Below are 24502 nucleotides of genomic sequence, written 5' to 3'. Positions count from 1 at the left end.
GAGTAGTTTAAAATGGATGTGCTGGACATCATACCAAAATTAAACATATTCCTAACCATTAGAAAAACCACAAGGAAAAATGTCTGGATAAGTGAATTAATATCATTTACTAACGTACAGTACTTTGTGACATGAACACAGAATAGGTAAGACACCATTCTACTAATGAAATCTTTTCAAGCTAACAAGGAGTTCAATAAATTGGTGTTAGTTGTAAATTATATGTTGTTTTACTATGTGTTTTAGACACCTGACTATATGCAAATGCTCAGTCCTTCAAAATTTTGAGATTATATCAATAAATACAGTGATGTGACATCTCAGACAAAAGTAGTGCCCAAGAGGGTAAATTTTCACACCTGAATTTTGGTTGTCTGGCTACCCAAATCCCTGTAATATTTAGAAATGGAGAGAAGTAAGATATTTCATGTCATAAACCTGGGTTGCCCCCTCTGACAGGCCTTCACCCACCACACTTACTACTTAGGTCTACCCATCATGCTCTTTTCAGCACCCAGTTTACTTCCTTCATGACACTTATCAGGATGCATAGTTATGTGTTTGTTATTTTCTCTTGGCTTTCTTCACCACCAAACTGGAAATTCCTTGAGAGCAGGGACCATGACTGTCTTATTTACCAGTGTAATCCTACTGTGTAAACAGGTACCTAGCACATAGCAGGCACTCAAGAAACAGGTCATTAAGTGAATGACCAAGTGGTGGAATGATACTGCTTTGGGATAAACCTGAATTGATTCTACAGCTTTTAATTATAAACATGACACTTAAAATATATAATCTAGCTCTTATAATTGTCAAGTAAAACTCTAGAGTTTTGAGCAAACATTTTCAAATCAATCAACAAGTATTTCTTGAGTACCTACCATTTATATGGCTTTGCGGAGGATATAAGAAATATAAAACATGCTCCTTACATTCAAAAACATCATTTAGTTAAGGAGCTTTCTCGCTTAAATGATTCTAAAATAAACAAATGACGAGGTATAAAAAGATCTCTTAATTTTCTTATTACATTTACCCACTTCCACAATTCTTTGGCAAAGGCTGTTTTCTCCCCCAACTTTACCTGAATCGTAACAGGAGAGCATTTAAGTTGTCAAGTGACATTAAAATATGGGTCCACAATCTCTTATCTGAATCTTTTGAGGCCAAATGAGTCATGGAATTCAAACTCAATTTTGGGGGGGTAACTTTTGAAGGGTAATGCCATGCCTACAACCATATATTACATGATACCCACAGTGAGATGTGGGGTAAATTAAGCAAGGTCTGAACAATCAAACAGATTAACATGACTGCAAAAATAATTTGCAAATATTTGGAATAAGTAAAGACAAATGGCTGTTTCAGTTCAGGTCTTGTGGCCAGATAAGTTAGGGGAAAAAACTGGTTTTCAAAACTTTCTGGATGTCAGAATTGAGAATAAAAGATTGCGGAGCTAAACTGACGTTTTCCAAAGATTTAGGACAACAATGACAACAGCATCTAACAGGCTGAGTACCAAGACGCATCTCTGGAAAGACACATTTAGGGTAGTGCTATGAGGACAGCACAGCTCTTGTGTTTATACAGGTTCTGCCTGTAGGCATGAGATCAACTCAGGAGAAAATAAGCTCTGGCCAAGATCATTATAGAAGAAGGATTACAGAGAATACCTCAGCATTAGAAGGTGTTGCTGTTTTGATGGAAAGAACATTGCAAGAGTCAGATAAACTAACTTGAGTCCCTCCTGTGTGTTCATTAAATCACTCAACTATTAATTTTCCAGAATTTACCATGTGACAGACTTCACTTCCAAGAAATGGAGAAACAGGTGCACAAGACACAGTCCCCACCCTCTGGCGTAAATGGCTACTCTTTACTGAATGCTCACAACGTGTTCACACCTAGGCACTCAGTACCTCATCTCATTACTTTAATTAGGATTCCAGAGGCACGGATTTGAGGTCCTGTCCTGCTATTTCCTAATTAGGGCTTAAGGACTACTCTGAGCCTCAATTTCCCCATCTGCAGCATAAGCAGTAATCACCTAGGGAAGGCTGCTGAGGGGAAGACATGAGAGTCCTGTAAAGAACTTCTAACGTGAAGGGCAGAGGGAGAATCAACTGCCTGTAGCCAGGGTCGCTCCTCGGCATTCGCTTCATTCATTCCACAATCTTTTCAGAACGACCACTGTGCTCCAGGCAGGCCCTGTGGAGGGCACTGGGTCACACAGACGACTCAGCCCAGCGACTGCCCTCAGAGAATTTACTGCGAGTAAATTTACTGCGAGGCTGGGCCTTGGAGAAGCTTCTAGAAGAAGCGAGTGACGTGATGGCGTCACACAATAATGACCTACCCTCACGCAGACCTGCGGGCCTCGTCGCCCTCCCGCCTGCCTCCGGCCAGAGCAGGGAAGCAGCACGGGATGGGCAGCGGGATAGCACCCCTCCAGTGCCCTCCAGGCCCCGTCCCTCCCCACCCCCACACTAGCGGCTCCTACCTGAGGAGAACGTCCAGCCGCCGGGTTCCGGGCTTTTCCCTCCGCAACCCAAGCCCCGCCTCCTCCAACCGGGCCAGAGCGCCCACGCCCGTTCCCACTTCCGCTTCCTCACTTCCGACCCCTCGCTTCCGGCCTTTCCCAGAGCCAAAGTCTGCTGCTCCCAGGGCTTCGAAGGAGAGGGATCTCGAGGGTATCCCGCGGCTTGAAGGCAAATGTCTTCATTTCATGATCTGCTGGGCTGTGGCACTGCCCTAATCCTTCATTCAAATAACAAATTTTACAATTTGTATTACTAGTGTAATTTTAACTGACGGGAAACACCGTCCACAGCTGATTTTCATCTCAAAGGACAAAGAATGTCATCTCTAGCAGTAGATTACTAGAGATGAAAAGTGTGTGTGATGGGCAGTGACAGAGTGCCGCCGATGAGGGCCTTAGGTACCACTGATGGGTAGTCCTTGAAATATTCGACTGACCTTCACTGGGCACCTACTATGTGTCAGGCACCCCCGAAAGCAGCAAGGACTCAGGACAGAGTTCGATGCTGGGTGAGTTTCGAGGCTAGTGGAGGTGACAGGCATCATCCCAGAAGATTGCGACAAGATGTGTATAGCATAATGGGAGAAGAGAGAGCATCTAATTCTACCAAGGAGTATTTGAGGGCCGGTTTCAGAGAACAGTTTACATCTGAATTGAATCTTAAAGGATGACAGGAGTTCTCTAAATAGGCAAAGTAGAGGAAGCCATTAGAGGCAAAGGGCACATCATAAGTAACGGCTTGACAGCTGAGAGAGCCTATTATCTTGGTAAAACTACAAGCACTGTAGTTACCATGGCTGTCACAGACTATTAGTGAAAGAGCACAGGGAGATGAAGTGCCAGAGGAAATTCAGATCATGAAGAACCTTGTCTGTACAACCAGGTGATTTTATCCAGTAGGCATTGAAAATGTAATCAAACCCATGTTTTAAAGAACCGTGGTGGCTGAGTGGAATACTGACTGGAATGGAAGGAAAGAGATTTAGAGAATAGGAAAATGCTTAGTAAATGAAAGTTACCTTTGTTTTTGGTTCCTACTGCTTCAATCGTAATTATTATAATAACAGCCTGCATTATTGATACCGACATGTAGATAGGTAAGTGTAATACAAAATGATGGGAGATACGGGGCTTCCCTGGTGGTTCAGTGGTTGGGAGTCCGCCTGCCAATGCAGGGGACACGGGTTCGAACCCTGGTCTGGGTAGATCCCACATGCCGTGGAGCAACTAAGCCCATGAGCCACAACTACTGAGCCTGCGTGCTACAACTACTGAAACCTGCACACCTAGAGCCAGTGCCCAACAACAAGAGAAGCCACCGCAATGAGAAGCCTGTACACCACAACGAAGAGTAGCCCCCACTCGCCACAACTAGAGAAAGCCCGCGCACAGCAACGAAGACCCAGCACAGCCAAAAATAAATAAATAATATTTTTAAAAGATAGGAGATATGAAAGAAGTTGGTACATTATAACCAACTTAGCTGGCTGTAATACAGAGTGGTGGGGGTAGGAGCCAGAGGGAAATTGAAAAGATGGCCTGGAAATGGGTGGTTCAGGACCTTGAATGCCATGGTAAGGTGTTGGACTTACAAAGGAGTGAGGAATAAACCAAAAGTATTTTTTACCTAGAGTTATAGTTTATGAAGACTTTTTATATGCATATCTTATGTAAATTTCAAAGGAAGTCTGAAATGTAGGTGTTATTATCCCATTTTACAGATAATAGTGCTAAGTTTGAGGCACATGCCATCGTTCTACATTAGAGCCAGGCACTATTCTGAGCCATGAGAATATAAGGAAGTTATAAACTAATAGTCTAATAAACAGGAATACGTCAGTAAATGTGACAAATTACCATGATAAAGGCAAGTATAGATTGCTATGGGAGTCAAAAAGGAATTTGTCCAAACCACACAGTTAGGGAAGGCTTCCTGGAGGAAGTGAACCTGAGCTGAGTTTGCAGGAACAAATAGGTTATATGACTTCCCCAGTAATATTCAACTAGCAAGGATTTAACTGGAACTTGAACCCAGATCTCCTGCATGCAATCCTATGCTCTTTCCCCTACGCTGAGAACCAAGCAACCTTTGTCCTTGATGTTGAGGTTCATTGACCTTCTCAGTCACAAGTCTACCTGTTATATTTTGAGAAGGTCGGAGACCCCAATTTTTTCTTTTTAAACCCATTCATTTTCTCCTTTTAGAACAAATCTCCCGGTATGTTCAGAAAAATAGATTGGAAGCAGGAACAGAGGGATTGGAAATAGAATAGAAGTTTATAATAGTTCTGGCAATAAGTGATGAAAGCCGTAACCAAAGCAGAAGTCATGGGCCTGGTGCCATACTCCACTCTGCTCATTCTTCTCTGACACGCGGACTTTTGCATATGACGTTAAAGCGTAGTATTTACTGGACTTGGCTCCAGATACATGTGGGAGTGAGGGAGAAGAAGGAGTCTACAGTGACTCTCAAGTTTCTGTTTCGTGTGAATGGTTGTCGCTAGTTCACCTAGATATGTACACGGTCTGAGGAACAGATTTGGCAGGAAAGATGTTGAATTCTGTTTTGGACATTTTGAATGCGAGGTGTCTGGGGGCGACCATGGGAAGATGCCCAGGAGACAGCTGAGTAGAAATAACAGGAATAAAGGAGAAGGTTCTGGGCTGGGCTCACAGACTTGAGAGTAGCCAGCATATAGGAGTTGATTGAAGGGGCAGATGGAAAAAAGAGAACAGAGCAAACTCACAGACAGTGGTCCCCATGCAGGTGGAGAGGCCAGTAACAGTGACGGAGTGGATCAGGCAGGCTAATGGCTCACGTGCTACCAACCTATGGATTTAACTCCACTAAAGAAACATTGTGTAAAGACATTCTTCTTGTCTGCTTTCCTCCATTTGGGGGCACCATAATTTAGTTGCAATACTGTAGCATCCACCAAATACAGACATCATTTTACCACGATAACTTGGTGTGGGTTTGTTTTGTTTTGTTTTTTTCCTGAACTCAGAGTTCTATAAAAGTGAACAAAGCTTTCTTCACTTGGTTTCCAGGACATCGCTCCTTTTCATCTCCTTAGCAGTTTTCCTCTTATTTCTCTGACCTCTCGACTTTGGAGGAGTTGGCTCTCTGTCTGTATTCATTTCCAGGGTGTTTTTATCCAGTCTCATAGTTTTCAACACCCTTCCATCTCTCAACAACAGTCAAGGTTTCATCGCCAGCCCTAACCTCTCTCGACCTCCAGACTCATATGTCTAACTCCCTTGTCGGCCCCACTGGCATGTCTCATAGACATCTCAAATTTAATATGTCCGAAATCTAACTCCTGATCTGGAATTCCAGACCTGCTACCCCACAGTCTCTCCTGTGTCAGGAAATGACACATCCTTGCTGCTAGTTTCTCGGGCCACGAACCTTGGGGTCACCGCTGACGTATCTCTTTGTCTCTCACACTGCACATCGTGTCCGTGAGTGCACCTGTGCCACAGGGTGGCTACCAAGTCTGGGTTACGTGTGCTCCATAGATAATAAATGGTTTATCAATGCCACATTTCTAATACACATAAAATAATAATAATATCTATGGCTCCAGACTTTATGGTCACCCTGTATATTCAGAATTCAATCACTCTCCAAGATCTGTCCTAAGTCACCGTCATCTCTTGCCAGGATCGTTGCAGTAGCCTCCCACCTGCTCTCTCTGCTTTTTCTCTTGCTTTCTTACTGTACAATCTATTATCAACACAGTGATCAGCATGAGACTTGAAAAAATTAAAACACAAGTCAGATCATATCATTCTCTAGTTCAGAATCTTCCATTGGCTCCCATCTCACTCAAGAATAAAAATCCAAAGACCTTGCAACAGCCAGTGAGGCCCTACGTGTTTCGGCCCCTGCTCCCTCTCTGACGTCCATCTCGACTCCTCGCCACCTCACTCACTGCATCAAGCTTGCTTCCACCTTCAGGCTTTGCCCCTGCGAGTCTCAATACCTACAAAAGCTGTTTCCCCAAAGAACCATCAGGCCGGATCCCTCACTTTGTTCTGGACTTTGCTCAAATATCCTTTGATCTCCTAATGAAATCACAACCCCTGCTTCAGTCACACTGTCTATGACTCTTGCTCCATTTTATAATTCCCTGTGGCAGTACAGCCATCTGATGTATGTATTATTCCTTCCTCTACCAGAATGTGAGATCCAGGAGGTCAGGGACTATGTTTTGTTCACTGATGCATTCCCAGTACCTGGAACAGGCCTAACGAGGAGTAGGTGTTCAAACATTATCTATTGAATGACTAAAAAGAGAATGTCTGAATCCATACTATTAGATGAAAAGTACACATTTTACCACATTTTACTTAAACATAATTATAAATAAGAAGTTCTGATAGTAACAATGACCTGTCAAAAGGAATTGCTGGAAAATTTTAAACAAGTATGGTTTTAAATGAAAATTTCTCCATGGTGGGTAAGTCCAGATTTCATATATGTCTTAATCCTCCTGATTTTGCTTATATTTTTATGAGCGTCCTGTGATGGTGAGGACTGAGTTGCTGGCATCTTACATGAGGGTTTTTATTCTCAGTTTCTGCCTTTGCACCAGTTCAGTTACAGAACTGCTATGAAATTAACCACTAAGGGGGCCTTGCTTCCCACCCAATATGCTCTGTAACATGTCTGCAGATCATTACTACCAAAATAACTTCTCTGTGAGATCTTCCTGTTCTGCCCTCGGTGCCATACTTGGAGGGGAAAGGGTTGTATTCTGCTCCCTGGGGGCATTGCCCTGTGGGAAAGCAGCTTCCTCGCTGGGCCCGTGCTCAGAACACCATGGCACTTCCTGTACAGCCCTAGTCAACAGTCCCCTTCCTTCCCACTTCAAAGCCACTGGCTCGGGATAAGGACTGTGGCCAGAGGATTTCAGTGTTTGAAAACTAGCGATGGAGCTGTCGGGTGATCCCACCAAGAAGGCCCTTAGAATCTGGAGACTGAAGAACACTGAGGCCAACATGGAGATGCTGTTTTAAAATCGTTGTTATCTTGAAAAGTCTGTCTTTATAACATGTGGAAGTAGTGGGGACCCTATTCAGATGCAATTTGGATTTAAGAACATTTGACAAACTTGCATTAATAAAAAGAAAGTTCTTTATTACAGACATAAGAGGAGCAAATTCCTTCCTTTAAGTCATTTGACCAATCATTTACTGAGCACCCACTATGACCAAGTACTCTAGTGACTCCACACCAGATTCTTTTCTATTTCAATAAAAATGTTGAGTGATCATAACCAAAGAGAAATTCGCCCCCAAAAAAGGAAATCTTGAGCAAGGTTTAGGTATAAAGGGGCAAAGAGATAGAAAAGAATACCATTTCACAATGGAGAATAAGTTTAAATCGGAGACTCCCAAGTTGTCTTATCTGATACCCTCCTTCTTAGCCTTTAAGGGTTTCACACTGGGAACATCTTGTCAGCCAGTATTTCCCTCTTTATCTTGGGTCTGGTCACCCAACGCTGAACGGTGCCACTTAGCAAGTAGCAATGTCTCTAATTTTGTGCAAAATATGCAACATTGGCAATCTGTTTTCTAACAAAGGCAAAGACAGAGGAAGAGGCCTTCGCAAGTTACACTTGGTATGGGAGGAAGGAGCTTAAAGAAGAGAGCTGGCTATAAATTTGAAGGTAAGAGCTAAGGAAGTTGAAGGTGACAAAAACGTTAGGTCGTGAAAAATCTTCAAATCCCAGAAATATTTTAGTCCAACCTACTCAGGAGAAAATGAAATCCCCCAAATCTAAGTAACAAGCCCCAGCTCACACCTGACTATGGCAAAGCTGGGGTTAGAACTCATCCTGGTGTAAGTGTTTCTTCTGTCTTTTCTTAAGGGTAATATTATGGGCTGAGTTCACTAAGAAAGCATTTTCTTTTTTCTGAGATTTTAACATTGTGAGTGATCCAGGATGGTATTAACAACGTTCCACTAAGAAGTCCTAATGTTCCTCTGGATGCTTGGATAGACTCAGAAAATGCATTTTCCTTAAGACCAGCAGTATCTTGCTGACGGACCATCCCTAGGATTAGAAATTTTCTTATGTGAACATAATCATTCAGGGCGAACTTGTTAAAACTGAAACCAAGCACAAGGAAGCAAAAGTGTTTCAGTGAACCTCCTGCGTTTTAGTTCTACTCCAGCAGCAAGAAGACAAAACCACATAACCTAAGGCTCACACCCAACTCTCTGGAGCCCTGTATCTGCTAGTTCCTGTGTGGTTTGCACACAGACTGCAGGGCCGGCTGGGGGTAGTTTGAGGGAGGGAAGAAGAAGCCGGGGAGGAGGAGGCACTCAATGGATCTGCGAGCCTGTGCCCTGGGTTAGTGTGGTACTTGGAAGACAGCACAAGGTGGATCTGTACTCTGAAATGCAGACATTTTGATGTTGGCATTCATCTTCCTTGTTGCAAGAAAGGATTCAATAACTCGGTGTCAAAGGCATAGACTCAACCTCTTCTCTTCTGAAAGGTATGTTATTATACACCATCAGTCCACACGCTCTAGAGATCTTGGATAGTTTTATTATTTGCACAATGTTCTCTAGGAGTCAATCTAATTAAATGAATCCCATGGGCTCTGTAAATATTGGTTTTAATTTTCGGTTCATCACCAAAGGTCTCTACATCTTTTTCTGTAACAGTGTTTGTGGTGATAGGATTCGACTTCTAGCGAATGAACTAGGCTTCTCCTTACCCAGCCCGTTACACAAAAAGACTCCACTAATTGGCTTCTGAACCATCTCAGGAAAAGACTTTGGATCCTGGGATTACAGAGGTGAAATTCCACTTCACCAGTGTCAGCATTTATTCCAAATTGGGTTGGGGGGGGCGGGCAGCAGGTGAAAGGCGGAGCAGCAATGAATGAATACCAGTACTGCGTGGTCAGGATTTCTCTTGGGGCTTGCATTTCTACTTCTGTTAGTATTTATGGTGCCTTTACAAAGCACACCAGTTTGGGTTCCTTTATAAAAAGAAAACTACGTTGAAATAGGTTTTGAGAGAGTGTTGTCTGTCTTTGTCTCTTTATTAACAGTTAACACTGTGTCCCTAAGACGGTCTCCAGTTCAGGCACTGAACCTGAACACAGCTCTCTGACACTCTCTGCCCCACCCGCCCTCAAACCTGAGGATTGAATACACGCACCAAAGTTGGAGCCAACTTAAAACTATCATTTTTACATACCTGGAATTGTTAATAAAGTATATGTAACTTCATCTGTACATTACTGAAAATATACACCCCCAGAGGAATTAACAGGTGGGAAAATGTTTAGGATCTAAAACTCCAATAGGAAAGATTACATGTGTTCATGTCCTGTCATCTGAGGGTGGGAAACCTCAGGGTGAAAAACCTTTCATCCTCTACAACTACATTTATCATAGACTTACTTGTTCTTTAGTGGGTCCTCTTTCTTCTTTTTTTTTTCCTTCCTTTTGGTTTCAGAAAGAACATTCAGTATAAGTGTACCCTGCTTTAACAACCCAGTATTGTTTATAAAACTTCACATTTTAAAAATAATTTTAAAGTGATCCTCTTTACAAAAGGATCCATTATTAAATAAAGGGCACTGTGTAAATTGAGAACCATCTAAGTGTATTTAAATTTCAAGTTTTAAAAATTGATTTGCACCCTTTTGGAGAAATTTAGAGATTTTTCTGGTAAAGGGAGACAGCCCTATATCATTGAATAAAACTATCTTTTTAGATTGAACTTGGAGTGTCTCCCATGTAGTAAACTGTAATCTGATTCTCCCTACATTGTAATAGATTTCATCTTTTTAAAATGACTTTATGGAAGCAGAGGGGAAGGAGGTGATCGATTTGTTCAAAATGAAGAAGTATCTCCATTGCTAATATAATATCCTTTTGAATATCTTCTATATCTTGGGCCCTGATGAAAATCCCTTATCTTTTTTTAAAATTTCAATTGTTCTACGTCTATTTCATAGGGATATTGTAAGAATAAATGAGTTAACATAGATATGAAATGGCTTAGGAAAAAGGCGCTGTGAAAATACAGGGTAATATCAGTATCAGTTATCTCTTTGAACCTTGATCATTTTCTTCCCACTTCTTATATGAAATATATCTCACTTACTGCCTGAAGCCGTCTCTTTCAGAGCCCTTGCCTTCTGGAGGGGCTGAAAATGACCTAGTTCCCACATACTTATTGATTCTCAGAGAACAACACCTGTGGGTATTGGCGATTTGTAGGGCTCACGCCTGCACTCTAACAGAACTTGCTTCTTTTCCTGGCTCAAGAAAAGTCTACAATTGTTCAAAAATGTGTCATTAAGTGTGATTCCATCAGGATTTCTTAAACAAGCAAGAGTTGCTGCTGGATTAGGCTTCATTTTTGTGCCCTCATAAAACAAACTCAAAACTTGGTCAAGAATCTTTATGACCTAAGCTATTTGAATCAAAGGATGGGGTTGACTGACCCCCATTTGTCCATCTCAAGTACTTGCCCACCATATCTCGATTTGTAAAGGAACAGCACAGCCCTCTGTGTGTGTGTGTGTGTGTGTGTGTGCATGTCTTTTTTTTTTTTTTTGCCTCTTTACAATTCTTAGGAAAATATAGCCTCATTTAACAAATGAACATTTATTAACACTTATTGTGCATTTACTATGTGTCAGGCCTTGTGCTAGGCACTGAGTTCTCTTCAACAATGTTAATATTATTGGTTTCAATAAGCTTGAGCCAATAGGAATTCAGTAAATAATTTTTTTAAAAAAAACAGGTTTTTAAAAAAATATGCATTCACAGCAAACATTTTGGAGAATTAAAAGAAACTATTACTAAGTACGTGAAGATTAAAGTCTTACATGCCCTCCAAAGAAGATATAAGACATACATCTTACGAAGAAAGTAACATGTCCAAACATAAAGAAAAGATGAAATATTTGTACAGTGAATACCTCTATACTTACCTCCTAGTTTCAACGATTGCTAACTTTTCGGCATATTTGTTCTACCTATATGTATTTCTTTCTGAACTACTTGTAAGTTACAGACAAAATGATACTTCACCCCTAAATAATTCAGTAAGCATCTAAGAATAAGAACATTCTCCTATGTAACCACAATGCAATCATTATACCTAAGAAGATGAACAGTAATTCATTAATATCATCTAATATCTAGACCATATCTAACCTTAACCATTATCCCCCAAATATTGTCCATAAAACTAGGATCTAATTTTTAAAAAGAAAAATACATTTTTGCATTAGGGTTTTATGTCTTTTTATTCAACATTGGATATTTTTGAAAAGGTTAGGCATTATCTTGTAGAATGTCCTACATCCTGGATTTGTTGTTGTCTCATGGTGTCATTTAATTTGTTCTTCTATCCCCTGTATTTCCCTGTAAACTCCAAGTTAGAACTGAAGCACTGATTAGATTTCAAATGAACGTATTTTACAGGGTGCTCCATACTGCATCTCATCAGGAGACAGTGCCAGATTGTCCCTCTATTTGTGACACTCAGTTTGATTGTGGCTCAAGGTCGTCATCTCAATCCAGGGATCCCTTTGCAATTAACAAGTGATCTGACAGGATCACACTTAGGCATTGTGGTAATATCCTACTTCCTAACAAACCTCGCTCACTAGCTTTAGTGAGTCTTTAGAACCCTTGCCTAACTCAACGATTGCATTGGGGGTCATCTACATTTTAGTACGCTTTGAAGAAGCATTAGACATACACATTCATTATTACCCACAGCAACAGCAGATATTCATTGAGTGTTTAAGTTCAGGTGATAACAAGGATGATGATGATAGTAATAAGTAACATTTACTGAGTGCTGCTGTGGAGCCAGATGGTCTAGGTTTGAGGCCAATCCTTCCGTTACTAACTAGGCCAATAGGGACAAGTTACTTAGTCTTTCTGTGCCTTAGTTTCTTAAGCTATAAAATGAGAGTGATATTGGTACCTATCTCATCATATTGTGTTGAAGATTAAATAATTTATACACATATAGGTTTTTGTTTGTTTGTTTTATTTTATTGGAGTATAGTTGATTTACACTGTTGTGTTAGCTTCAGTTGTACAGCAAAGTGATTCAGTTATACATATACATATATTCATTTTTTTTCAAATTCTTTTCCCATATAGGTTATTACAGAATATTAAGTAGAGTTTCCTGTGCTGTACATTAGGTCCTTGTTGGTTATCTATTTTATATATAGTAGAGTGTGTACCTTAATCTCAAACTCCTAATTTATTCCTCCCCCCTGCCATGTTTCCCCTTGGGTAACCGTAAGTTTATTTTTGAAATTTGCGAGTCTGTTTCTGTTTTGTAAATAAGTTCCTTTGCATCATTTTTTAAAATTAGGTTCCACGTATGAGTGATATCATATGATATTTGTCTTTCTCTGTTATACATAAATTTTCTAAAACAGTGTCTGTTATTATTATTTGCCAAGCACTTTACAGGTATTAACTCATTTGCTTCTCCTAACGGCACAATGAAACAAGGGCTAATATCACCCTTCTTTTGTAAGTGAGGAAATTGAGGTACAGAGAGGTTCAGTAACTTGCACAAGGTCACTTAACTTGTATGTGGTAGAGCCTGGATTTGAACCCAGGCGGTCTGATTCCAGAGCATTCTCTTGAAGACTCCTGGCACATGGGATGGGAAGGAACACAATTGGAACTGAAAGAAAATCAGTTATAGCCTCCCACCCCCACCCCATCCTATCACCACCCAAGTTTTAAGTTATTTTAAGTTACTGAAAATCTGGAAGCGTTGCTACGAAAATGTATTTTAGGTTTGGTTCATCTGATATTAGCACTCTATTAAATAAACACAGGTGAGTATGCTTATTGCACTTCTATAGCTCAAGGCAATGTACAAGAACCTTTAAACATCAGAGATAATGCTAGGATTGAAAAATATAAAACTATAAAGGAAGAGGAAGGAAAAAAACCTGAAAGGAATAATACAAGAGGGAAGTTATGAGATCTCAGAGCCTTGGGGCAGAAGGTGATATTTTGATACAGTCAAGGGGGAAAAAAAAACCCTCTTATTTTTCACATTACTGTACTGTGTAAGATTTTACCACTAAAACACAAGGGTATAGCCATTGTCAGATTTATAAAAGACCACACTGGATTTCTTTATGGGACGATGGATGAGTCTTGTTAGTAGGTAACGTTCCTGGTTGGTTATCTCACTCACTCAGATATTCCATAAGTCAGTCTATGGCTTTGGAAACACGAAACTGTATACAGAAAAGGCCTCACAAACCAGGCATTGGTCCCTATCCCTTCATTAGCATTAAAAAATGGTTCCAGTGCTGTCTTATTCACTCTTTCTATTGCCGTTACAGAAAGCTCTCAAGTATAATTTTCTAAAGAGAACTAAAAATAAGTGAGAAAAAAAGTCCAACATTAATAACGTTTTTATGCATTTCCAACATAGTCATTGTTAAATTGGTTCTGCCTTTTTATGTTTTTTAATGAAAAGCAGGCTAATTGATCAACTGGTCATGAATAATAATTTTTCATTTGTTTTTCTCCACACCTCTCAGCCTTCCAGAACCACGAGCTTAATGTAGCAGCCTCCAAATGGTTTACGATTTGTGTCTATTGTCCAGTGCTTTATGGGAAAATACTGGAAACAAACTGCTGGAAACTCAGTAGGAACTCAGTAAATAATAAGTAGATACTTCTCTTGTTAAATATGATTTTAAAGAAAAGTCTTTAAATAAGTAGGAAATATTACTAAGGAAGTACACTAGTAGAAAAAAACCTGGTTGATTTATAATTTGAATTTTCATCATCATTTTATAAGTGATAGATTTTTAGCAGTTTACAGAGCAAAGTATGAGGTCAGATTAGCTCCCCTCCCCCAAACGGATTTGTATTCTAAAAATGTGAATTGTTGAATTAGTAAAGCCAGCAGGAAGATCCCAGCCATACATTAAATCATATTTTAATACATTATATCAACCTTTTAGGTTGATCATAAATGTGTTGATATCCATAGCACAGAGGTTCTTACTGGCGGTGGTGAAGCTAGAGGTGAACAGTAGTTTCAGAGACACATTTAGGAAGCTGATGAAAGCTACAGAAACTCTCCGCAGGGGTAAAAAATACATCTAGCATTCATCCACACACACATTTACACAGAATTTCCAGTGGACCATCTCCTTCCTCCCCCTCCAAGAGTCCATCCATATATTCTCAGAAGGAAAAACAGCCTTTATCTGAAGAGTTTTTTTTTTTTTTTACCCTCAGCCTTATAAAGGCTTTAAAAAGCATTTTCACACATTATCTCATTTGATCTGCCTGTGATCTTTGAGGCAGACAGACCACATATTTGGCCTCTCATGTTGCAGAGTGGGAAAAGCAAAGCTCGCGAGTTTAAGTGACTTGCTAAAGGTAATTTTGCTAACGTCTGCGAAGACTTAGTACCTAGGCTGTGAAATTGTAGCCCAGGGCTCCTTCTACTACTCTGGTCTGGGCACAGCATTCTGGAGACACAGGAACCCTTGATGGGGGTTCTGGAAATCTGAATTCTGGCTCTACTGGAAACTACCTGCGTGACCTTGAACATGACACTGTAGCCTCTCTGGGCCTCAGTTTCCTTCTCAGTCGAGTGAGAGGTTAGATCACATGTTCCCTGAAGCCCCTTCCATTCTCTGTTGCAAACTTCCTAATCCCCCCCAGCCCCCGCAGTCTGAGCAGAGGGAAATTACTTTTCTCTGTGATAGATGGCAAGACTTTTCACCCTGCCCTGTAGGTCATTAGAGCTGGCATCCAGTTTAGATGGGTTCCTTTTCAACGTCCAGATCCTGCTAGAAACTATCAACATGGACAGTGCTTTTGTGGGCTGCTGGTGTGTCGTTCTGCTGGTTGACTCATTTTCCTGCAGGGCTGGCTGTCTCACAGCAATTTTGCTCTAACTCTGTGCTCTGCATCCGACAGATGTACCATGATATTTTATGATTCTTCTTGGGTAGTTCAGAATATAATATGGAAATAAAGAATGCTGATGGACTTATTTGGGGCTGATAGACCTTATCCTTCTAAAAACGTTATTTCTCTTGAAGGACGCAAATCTTCCACCTGATTTTTCGTCATTAGCAGTTATTTCCTTTAATGTCCTTGAAATGTGCTTGGAAATCGGAGAGTCGTGAGAGAGCCAACAGCACCGAACACAGACGCCCTGAGACAAGAAAGGACATGACCAAGCCCTTTCCTTTGGGGGTATTTGTAGAATCTTTGGGTCAGTATAATTAGGACAATTTTGTATGTTAGCCTCTGTTTCAGTTTTATAAAAAGCGTCTGCAGTGCATGTTGCCAAGTATACAAAATCCATGATATAACCCCAGTTTAATTTTGGGTCTCTCCAGGAAGATAAAACAAGCAGAAAATTCTCATGCTCCGTATGTCAGTAAACCAAGGTTTTATAATATCAGTTGTCAAACGGTGGAAACTTAGAACTAAAGGTGTTCTACGCATCACAGGAGCCACCCTGCTGCTGGCCGTTTGAATCATCCGAGCCAAGTGCTATTAGCACAGACAGGTTAGCTACCTCAGTAACCAGGAAGGTGTCGGTCTCTATTTATGATTAACAGCCGATGATAGAAAATTGGGAGCCCTGTCTTTTTGCTCGCTGTATCCTCTAACTGAACGTTAGGCTGGCGAGTGGAGTTCTCTCACCTTCTTGAAGAGAAGTGTATAATTTGCTCTGTACCGTGTCAGGTCATTGGATTTTAGGAGGTAATACTGTCCAGTGATGAGAGTGACAGAGCATGAACTTAGCTCCTGTGTTCTGGGTTCTATTCTCAGCTTCGTGGATGACTCAGAGCGCCCCGTCCATGCCTCTGTCCTTGAGTGAAACGATACCGTTCTTTAACCCACTACACAGGAGACTTAAGAAGAGTCGTGCATTGCTACCCCCAAAGCATGTTTATTATATCTTTGACATAACATAAATGTGCAATCTCTCATTTTTAAAATGCATAACATGGTGCTTTCTCATTTAAACTCATTTGTGGAATTTCTTAGACCAATATTATTAAATAGACGACTCATTCATTTTACAAACCAGATACTGTGTGATGCTGTGGCTTGACACTAGGTACCCTGTAAATATCCAGATAAACAAAGAAAGAGGACGTGTGAAGTCAAATACTCTCCTAGCTGGAGAGTAATTCCCAAGACCTGACACAAGGAAGATGGGGCTCTTAAATAGTGGCATGGACACACAACTTTGATTTTAAAATGCAAGATGTAGTGGAAAGTAAGATTTACTAACAGCCAGCTTTGTCAGCTCATGTTACTCCGTAAAGTGAAGGGTCAATTAGGTGTTCTTATCATCAAGAGAGCATGCTGTCATGCTCTGTCATGTAGACACTATAAAAAAAATTACCTGTCTGGTGACTCTAATTCATCTTTTGGCTACCGTCAGCAGACATCCCCTCAGTCCCTAATTCACAGTACCCAGAGGTACTGAGAACATTTAGGGTAATAAAAACAAAAAGAAAACAGGGTCCTTTTCCCTAAGGAGCTAACAAGCTCTTAGGGAAACTAGGACAAACAAAAGCAAACGCTACCGCAGGGCAAACACCCAGGAGATAGGGTAAGTGGCCCAAGGCTGGGTTTTGTAGGGAAGGCTTCCTGAAGGAGGTGCGTCTGCAGGCAGATAGAGATGGCTTGGCAAAGGGGCATAAAGTTATCCACAAATTGGCATACTTCAAGGATATCATAGGAGGAATAGAGTCTTCTTTGCTGAAGATCTGTTTATTTTGCAAGTGACAAAGAGTAGAGAAGGCTCTTGTGAATTTTTTTCCTTGGGGATCCAGATATTAAATTTGTGCCACTGGAAACTGTACCTCAAGCTCTTTTCCCAGATAACCTGTTTTTCCTTCACTTCTTATCATGTCCCCCTAAGTCTTCTTTTCCAAGCATAAATATTCTTTGTTCTTTTAACTATTCCTCCTATGATGTGGTTTTACATGCTCTCATCATTTTAAGTGTTCACCTCCAATGGACTCCAACGTAAGGCCCCTCCTAAACCATGGTGCTCAGAATGGGACAGAGCTCTCCAGGAGTGGTCTGACAAATGCGGAATCCCATGGGGTAGTTGCCTCCCTTGATCTATACCCTATACTTCTATTAATATGGCCCGAGATTGCATTAGCCTTTTTGGCACTCATGTCAGTCACACTGCTGACTATGAACATGCTGAAATTGTGGTCAACTCATACCCATGAGTTCCCATGCACTACTATTTTTTGTTTGTTTGTTTGTTTGTTTGTTTTTTGCAGTACGCAGGCCTCTCACTGCTGTGGCCTCTCCCGTGGCGGAGCACAGGTTCCAGACGCGCAGGCTCAGCGACCATGGCTCACGGGCCCAGTTGCTCCGTAGCATGTGGGCTCCTCCCGGACCGGGGCGCGAACGCGTGTCCTCTGCATCGGCAGGCGGATTCTCAACCGCTGCGCCACCAGGGAAGCCCCCCATGCACTACTCTTAAGCCAGTTCATCCTTATTCTGTACTTACATTATTGATTTTCTTAAAAAAAAAAAAAAAGAAAGAAAGAAAGAAAAGAAAAGAAAACACAGAGTTTTAAATGTAGAGACATTTAGCTCTATTACACTTGATCAAATTGATAACAACCCATCAATACATCTCAGAGCTAGGATATTAGTTCTCCCTCCCCAAGGTGAATACTTATCTGCTGGCAGGAGGGCATAGATAGTCTCAACACTGGCCTGGAAGAGACCTCAAAAGTGTCAGGACTTTATTATCTACATCTTTAGACAAACTAGTGAGCCCCAATCTTTCTAACTGTAAACTAGGAACAAATGTGAATAGCCCTTTCCTTCCCAAGGGTATGAAACAGTGAGTCAGATGTCTGCAAAACTCCAAGTCAAAGTTACTCAGAGGCAGTATTATATGAGAGGAGGAAGTTTTTATATTAGGCTTTTGACAGCCTTCAGAAGATTTGATTACCCTGATCGCTATACATTACAGTAAATAGCATTCATTTTTGCAACTGTTTTATAGCTATAATTGAGTTATCTGATTTGGGGTTGCAGTAACTTCATGTGGTGTCAGTATAATTTCAGCACACAATTATTTGTAATTTGAGGAAGTTCTATGAATCTGTTTCTTTGCAAGGCCCTGTTTAAAATGATTCTCCTCTCTCCATCCCCTCCCCCAGGCCCAACCTCACCCCTAGTCTCTTCCTCCCTAAAACAAGGACTACAAAGACCTTGAATTTAGATTTCCATCCGAGTTTTGGAAACCTTTCAAAGTCTTGCCAAGCTAATTTAGCAGTCCACAGGTTTTTGCAGGTAGCTTGTATAATATTTATAATTTCAAGCTAATAGAAATGTCACATTTCAAAACACATCTCTGAGAACAGTTTTATTCATTATAGAGGAGTGCAGGGAACAGTCACAATTTTATAGTCTGTCCTCCGAATACAAATTTGAATCTTGCTTTTATGACCTTGTAATCATTAAGATTCAAATAGCCCCTCCCCCACCTCTCAGTAGTGATTTTGATCTAGGGCCTTGCTACTCAGTGTGAGGTCCGGGATCTCAGACCCTGCCTAAAACCTACTGAATCAGAATCTGAACTTTTAAAAAAGTCCTCTTGTGATTCTTCTGCACAATAAGATGTGAGGAGAACGGATCTAGGGTGAAGGGATTTCACCCCACGTTACCCACCATAACCCCATTTTACCCACTTTACCCCTTGTGTCGTAATACAAAACTTACAAAACTCCATTTGGTGTTTATTAATAGTTTAGATTTGTTAGTTAAATTTTTTAATCTGCACTTAAATATTCTAGATACATCCAGCTATTTCTCAAAGTATCTATAACTGGTTTCAAAACGCTCTTGCCTTTCTGGGTTCTTGCAAAGCAAGAATTCTCAACAGGGGATAATTTTGAAACCCCCTCTCCATCAGGGACATTGGGCAATGCCTGGAGACATATTTGGTTGTCACAATTTGGAGGCGGGGGAGAGGGGCTACCACTGTCATCTGGTGAGTGGAAGCCAGCAACGCTGCTAAGGACCTTATAATGCACAGGACGCCTCCCGCCCCGATACACAATAAAGACTGAACCAGCCCCACGTGTCAATGGCAACGAGGTTGAGGATGCCTGTTGTAGAGGTATGTGGTTTGTAGAGAGGGACTCAGATGTGCAACGGCTCACAGCAGAAGGCAGGAGAATGAAGCCATGGGGCAGGTCATCACGTGGCCAAGTGAGAGCAAACGGATTGGCAGTGGCCTGAGTCATGACGGTGGGGGCCTGGGGGGCAGTGAAGTAGAGAATCCAGCCACAGGTGAAAGGAGAGATCTCAGGGAGATTGTAACCAGTGCTCTGTGCACAGACTGCCAGCTTTAGGTAGCAGGGTTGGGGTTCAGAGATTGGACACCATGTCTGAGCTGGGGTGGGGGGGGGAGGGGCTGGAAAGAGACAAAGCTTCAGTCCTGGACTGGAGGTTAGGTGTGATCTCAAAATCACGTTAGACCTGGAAAGCAAGAAAGGATTTTGGGTGTTAGCATAGGAAGACACGGGTGGATTTCAGGTAGATCCAGTAAGAAGTGGACTTAGGGGCTTCCCTGGTGGCGCAGTGGTTGGGAGTCCGCCTGCCGATGCAGGGGACACGGGTTCGTGCCCTGGTCCAGGAAGATCCCAAATGCCGCGGAGCGACTGGGCCCGTGAGCCATGGCCGCTGAGCCTGTGCGTCCGGAGCCTGTGCTCCACAACCGGAGAGGCCACAGCAGTGAGAGGCCCACGTACTGCAAAAAAAAAAAAAAAAAGAAGTGGACTTAGGTGCAAGGCAGAATCCCACTTGCTAGAACTGGGATACTTCAGAGCCAGGCCAGCAGCAGGGGGTGACCTGATGACAGTTAGCTGAGCGTTCAGCTAGAGTGAGCTTCTTAAATCCCTCCCAACCAAGAAAGGCTTAGGGCTGAGTGTACCATATGGTTGACTTGCGGGAAGAGGTCAAGGGCTTCCAGCTATGGAGAAAGTTGGGCAAGAAGCAAGTCAGATCCTGATACTGGCTGCTGAAAAGTCACAGGATAAGAAGTGGAATAGAACTTGAGAGGTCCTCTGAGTCATTTACCTACTGCATGGCACCTAACTCATTTCAGAAAGATGACCTTCTCTTCAACTGTAAAATTTCCAAAGTAAGATTTCTTAAGGACCTGTGTTGATGCATTATAATCCATCTAAGTCAAAACTGCTTCCGTATTCGTAACCCTAAATCACCTTACCGGATGTAAGTCAACTTTCTTTCATCCTACTCTGCATATGATGTGCTTTCTAACATTCAGTAATGATAAATAACACCAACTACCTTCACAGCTGCCAAACTCAGCCTTCTCTTCTCTGGACTAAAGAACCTCAGTTCCATTAGCGTGTCACCCTAAGAGTCTCTGCCCAACCTCTTCATCCCTTTGTTTGTCTCTGGACCCTCTCCAAGTGTTGCCTGCTCACAATAGTCACCACCAAAAAGTATTTATTAAATATACACTGTGGGGCTTCCCTGGTGGTGCAGTGGTTGACAGTCCGCCTGCCGATGCAAGGGACACGGGTTCGTGCCCTGGTCCGGGAAGATCCCACATGCCGCGGAGCGGCTAGGCCCGTGAGCCATGGCTGCTGAGCCCGCGAGTCCGGAGCCTGTGCTCCGCAACGGGAGAGGCCACAACAGTGAGAGACCCGCATACCACACACACACACACAAAAATATGTATATACACTGTGTGTAGATTGCCCTTTTGACCATGGAAAACAAAGAAGAAAGAATATAAAAGGATATACATGGTTTTGTTGGTTTTTATTCGTCTCTTTTCTCTCGAAGGAGTTGTCAATCTTTGCCAAGTTCATAGTCTAGTTGGAACAATGGTCCTTAGGCTAAGTTCTGTTGTAAAATTTTAGTTGTCCTGTAGATGCTTTCACTGTGACCTTCACCTAAGGGCAACAGAGTGTACTGTCATATTCTGATTGAATTTAACTGTAAATAAAAGTGGGATAAATGCATTTGTTCAGTTCCAGAGAAGGCATCACACTGCCATGTGGATTTTCTTTCAAATGAGCTGCAAAACAAAGTTCTTTTCCACGTAAAGGGATTTATTCAACTGAATGCACTTCGCTTTGCTGCAACTGGATTAATTTCATTTCACATCATGTCTCTAAGTAGAAAAGTAAACTGATTTGCAGCAGGCTAAAAGGATATATTGATACATCCTACGTCAGTAAGATTTATTCCCGCTTGATTACAACAATCACAGTGTGCTGGTTGTTTTAGCTTCTATAAAGTAGTTGCAAAAGTGCACCATTTCAGTATGTGCATTAAAAAATTTATCAAAGTTACGATTAGATGGGAATGTTGTGGAATGAAAGAGAACAGATATGTAAAATGAGAAAATATTATAAAAAATATTAATTTCATTCTGTATCCATGTTCTAAAAGCCGTCATTGTAGATCTTTGAATTGTGTTTCACACGGTACTGCTCGAGATATACACAAGCCCATATGTGGGTGAACAGGTATTGACCATGCGCTTGCTGTGTGCTCATTGTTGCGCTAAGGACCACGGCCCACCCGGTATTGGACCACCACCCCCTCACTCCATCCTCTAAGTTCTGCTGCGCTCTTGTCTCCTCTGCTTCACTCTCCATTTCCAAAACCACAATCTCACCATTCTCCCGGGTCTCTCAATCTCTGTCTATCTTGGGACCCCTCCTTTCATTTCTCCCAGATTGCTCACTTTATGCTGGCTTGTGCTTCTAACACAATAAAGCTGCCAGTGGAAAACAATTTCTGATTTCCATAGTTAGTAGTTTCTATAACCAGTGGTTATTTTCAAAGGAAATAGCTTGTGGAGATGAGCCTGTGGTGTCACAGGGCTGTTATATGGATCAAATGTAATAATGTGTACTGAAAAAGCCATTCGTAAACTGTAACACACTCTCGCAAAGTAAATTATTACTGTATTGTATGATTTCAGGGTTTAAAAAGCAGCTGGATGATATATAAAAGTTCAGTAAGACTTGGTGACCCAGTTGGAAATGAAAATTAGAGAATTTGGGGCATTGACCCCTTCATCAATAAGCTAGAATTCTTCAACATTTTTTGCAGCCAAAACACACCCATTGCGTTGAGAACATACACTCTGGTCCAAGGACTGTGTCTGCTCACCATTCTGGAACTAGGCCTTCACTCTCACCTGAGTGTCCCCATTCCCCACAGTCACCTTCTGAAATCCCAGCCAACCTTCAAGGGCTAGCCCCAAACCCACTCTCTATCCCCAGCTCTTACACAGACAGAATTCATCTTTTTCTCCCCAGCACTCATATGAGCCTTAGAATTATTTATGTGGGTATCAATCTCCCTGCAACCCGCTGAAGGGCAGGGCCATCCTAACATCTGCCAGGCCCTCTTCCCCACCACAAATGGACATAAGAGGTCAAAGTAAATTGGCCAGAGGATAAAGGAGAGAATTCCACGGACCAAAAATGTCCTACAAAAAGGCTTTATTCCCGGAGGCTGGTCTCAGATATGATAATGTACTTACTTGCACAGCTAATTGTTGGACTCTATGAAATGGAACAAAGTCTATGAAGTAGACTCATAAAAACCCTGTGAGTGGTGGGTACACAGAGAGTTCTTATTCTTCTTCGTACTTTTCATTTGCAATTATTTCATATGTTTAAATGAACATAAAAGACCCCATCCTATATAAAAGTTAGTGAGTTGAGTAACTTTTATTCTAACCTGATTTTCAGTCTCAAAGTTTTCCCGTAGTTTAAATTAGAAAAGTCATCCTTCGTGCCACAGCTTAGCTGTATTTTATCTACTGAATATGGTACCCAATGAAATCAATAGTCCACAGACTGTGATCCACACAATTCCACCTTGCATTGCATCCATATTGAAAGGAACTCCTTGTGCAAAGGGTGGGGCTCTTGGAGAATAAAATGTACCACTGTTTAGCACATTTAAAAAAAATCCTTGAGCTGTTTTATTATTTTAATACTTTACCTTTGCCAGAGCAGAAAGTCTTTTTTAGGAATCATCTCTAAAATGATTAGCCATATAACTATTGCCAAGTACATAATAGGTGCTCAATAAATATTTTTTTTTTTTTTTTTTTTTTGCAGTACGCAGGCCTCTCACTGTCGCGGCCTCCCCCGCCGCGGAGCACAGGCTCCGGACGCGCAGGCTCAGCGGCCATGGCTCACGGGCCCAGCCGCTCCGCGGCATGCGGGATCCTCCCAGACCGGGGCACGAACCCGTGTCCCCTGCATTCGCAGGCGGACTCTCAACCCCTGCGCCACGAGGGAAGCCCTCAATAAATATTTTTAAAATAAATTAAAATCCTATGCCTTTCTAAAAGAAAGATAACTTCAGTCACTTAAAACAAACAGCAATGGGTATAGCTTCCATTTGATGCTCTTTTGTATTCTTTAGAAATCATAGAAAAATGGGAATTTGGGGAAAGTATCAGACCTGTTATGGAAACTGCATTGATGAGAGCAGATTGTAATTTTGTTTATAGTGATTTGATATACAATTATTTGAGGGATTTATTGTTATTGTGGATTAAAGCTGTGTTGTTACTATAATAAAAGATTGGCCCAGAGCCCTCATCCAATGCCAAACTCTCTAGCATCGCCTCTCCTCTTTCATCAGCTGCCCACCCCACCACTCTCAGACTCTGTGCAAGGCAGTCCTGGCACAGCCCCCTAACCTAAAACTCCAGCCAATTTCCCTAACTACACACTTTCTCCCCTTCACTTGCCAGACGCTTTTTTTTTTTAATTGTATTTTTATTTATTTGTTTGTTTATTTTTGGCTGCGTTGGGTCTTCGTTTCTATGCAAGGGCTTTCTCTAGTTGCGGTGAGTGGGGGCCACTCTTCTTCGCGGT

The 24502-nt window shown here is 41.7% G+C and overlaps 1 protein-coding gene across 2 annotated transcripts in view; it reads left to right on the top strand.

Annotated features, from left to right (window-relative positions):
* Nucleotides 1-8745: 8745 nt before the first annotated feature.
* The window catches only part of GRAP2 (GRB2 related adaptor protein 2), a 63490-nt gene continuing 47733 nt past the window's right edge, over nucleotides 8746-24502 (top strand). For both annotated transcript variants that reach the window (XM_032646471.1, XM_032646469.1), the window contains exon 1: nucleotides 8746-9055. The gene's annotated coding sequence lies outside the window, so the exon portion shown is untranslated. The remainder of the gene's footprint in view (nucleotides 9056-24502) is intronic.

Source organism: Phocoena sinus, chromosome 10 (assembly GCF_008692025.1).
Source record: "Phocoena sinus isolate mPhoSin1 chromosome 10, mPhoSin1.pri, whole genome shotgun sequence".
Classification (NCBI taxonomy): Eukaryota; Metazoa; Chordata; class Mammalia; order Artiodactyla; family Phocoenidae; genus Phocoena; species Phocoena sinus.
Note: the sequence above shows the minus strand (reverse complement) of the source record. Positions and strands in the feature narration are given on the sequence as shown.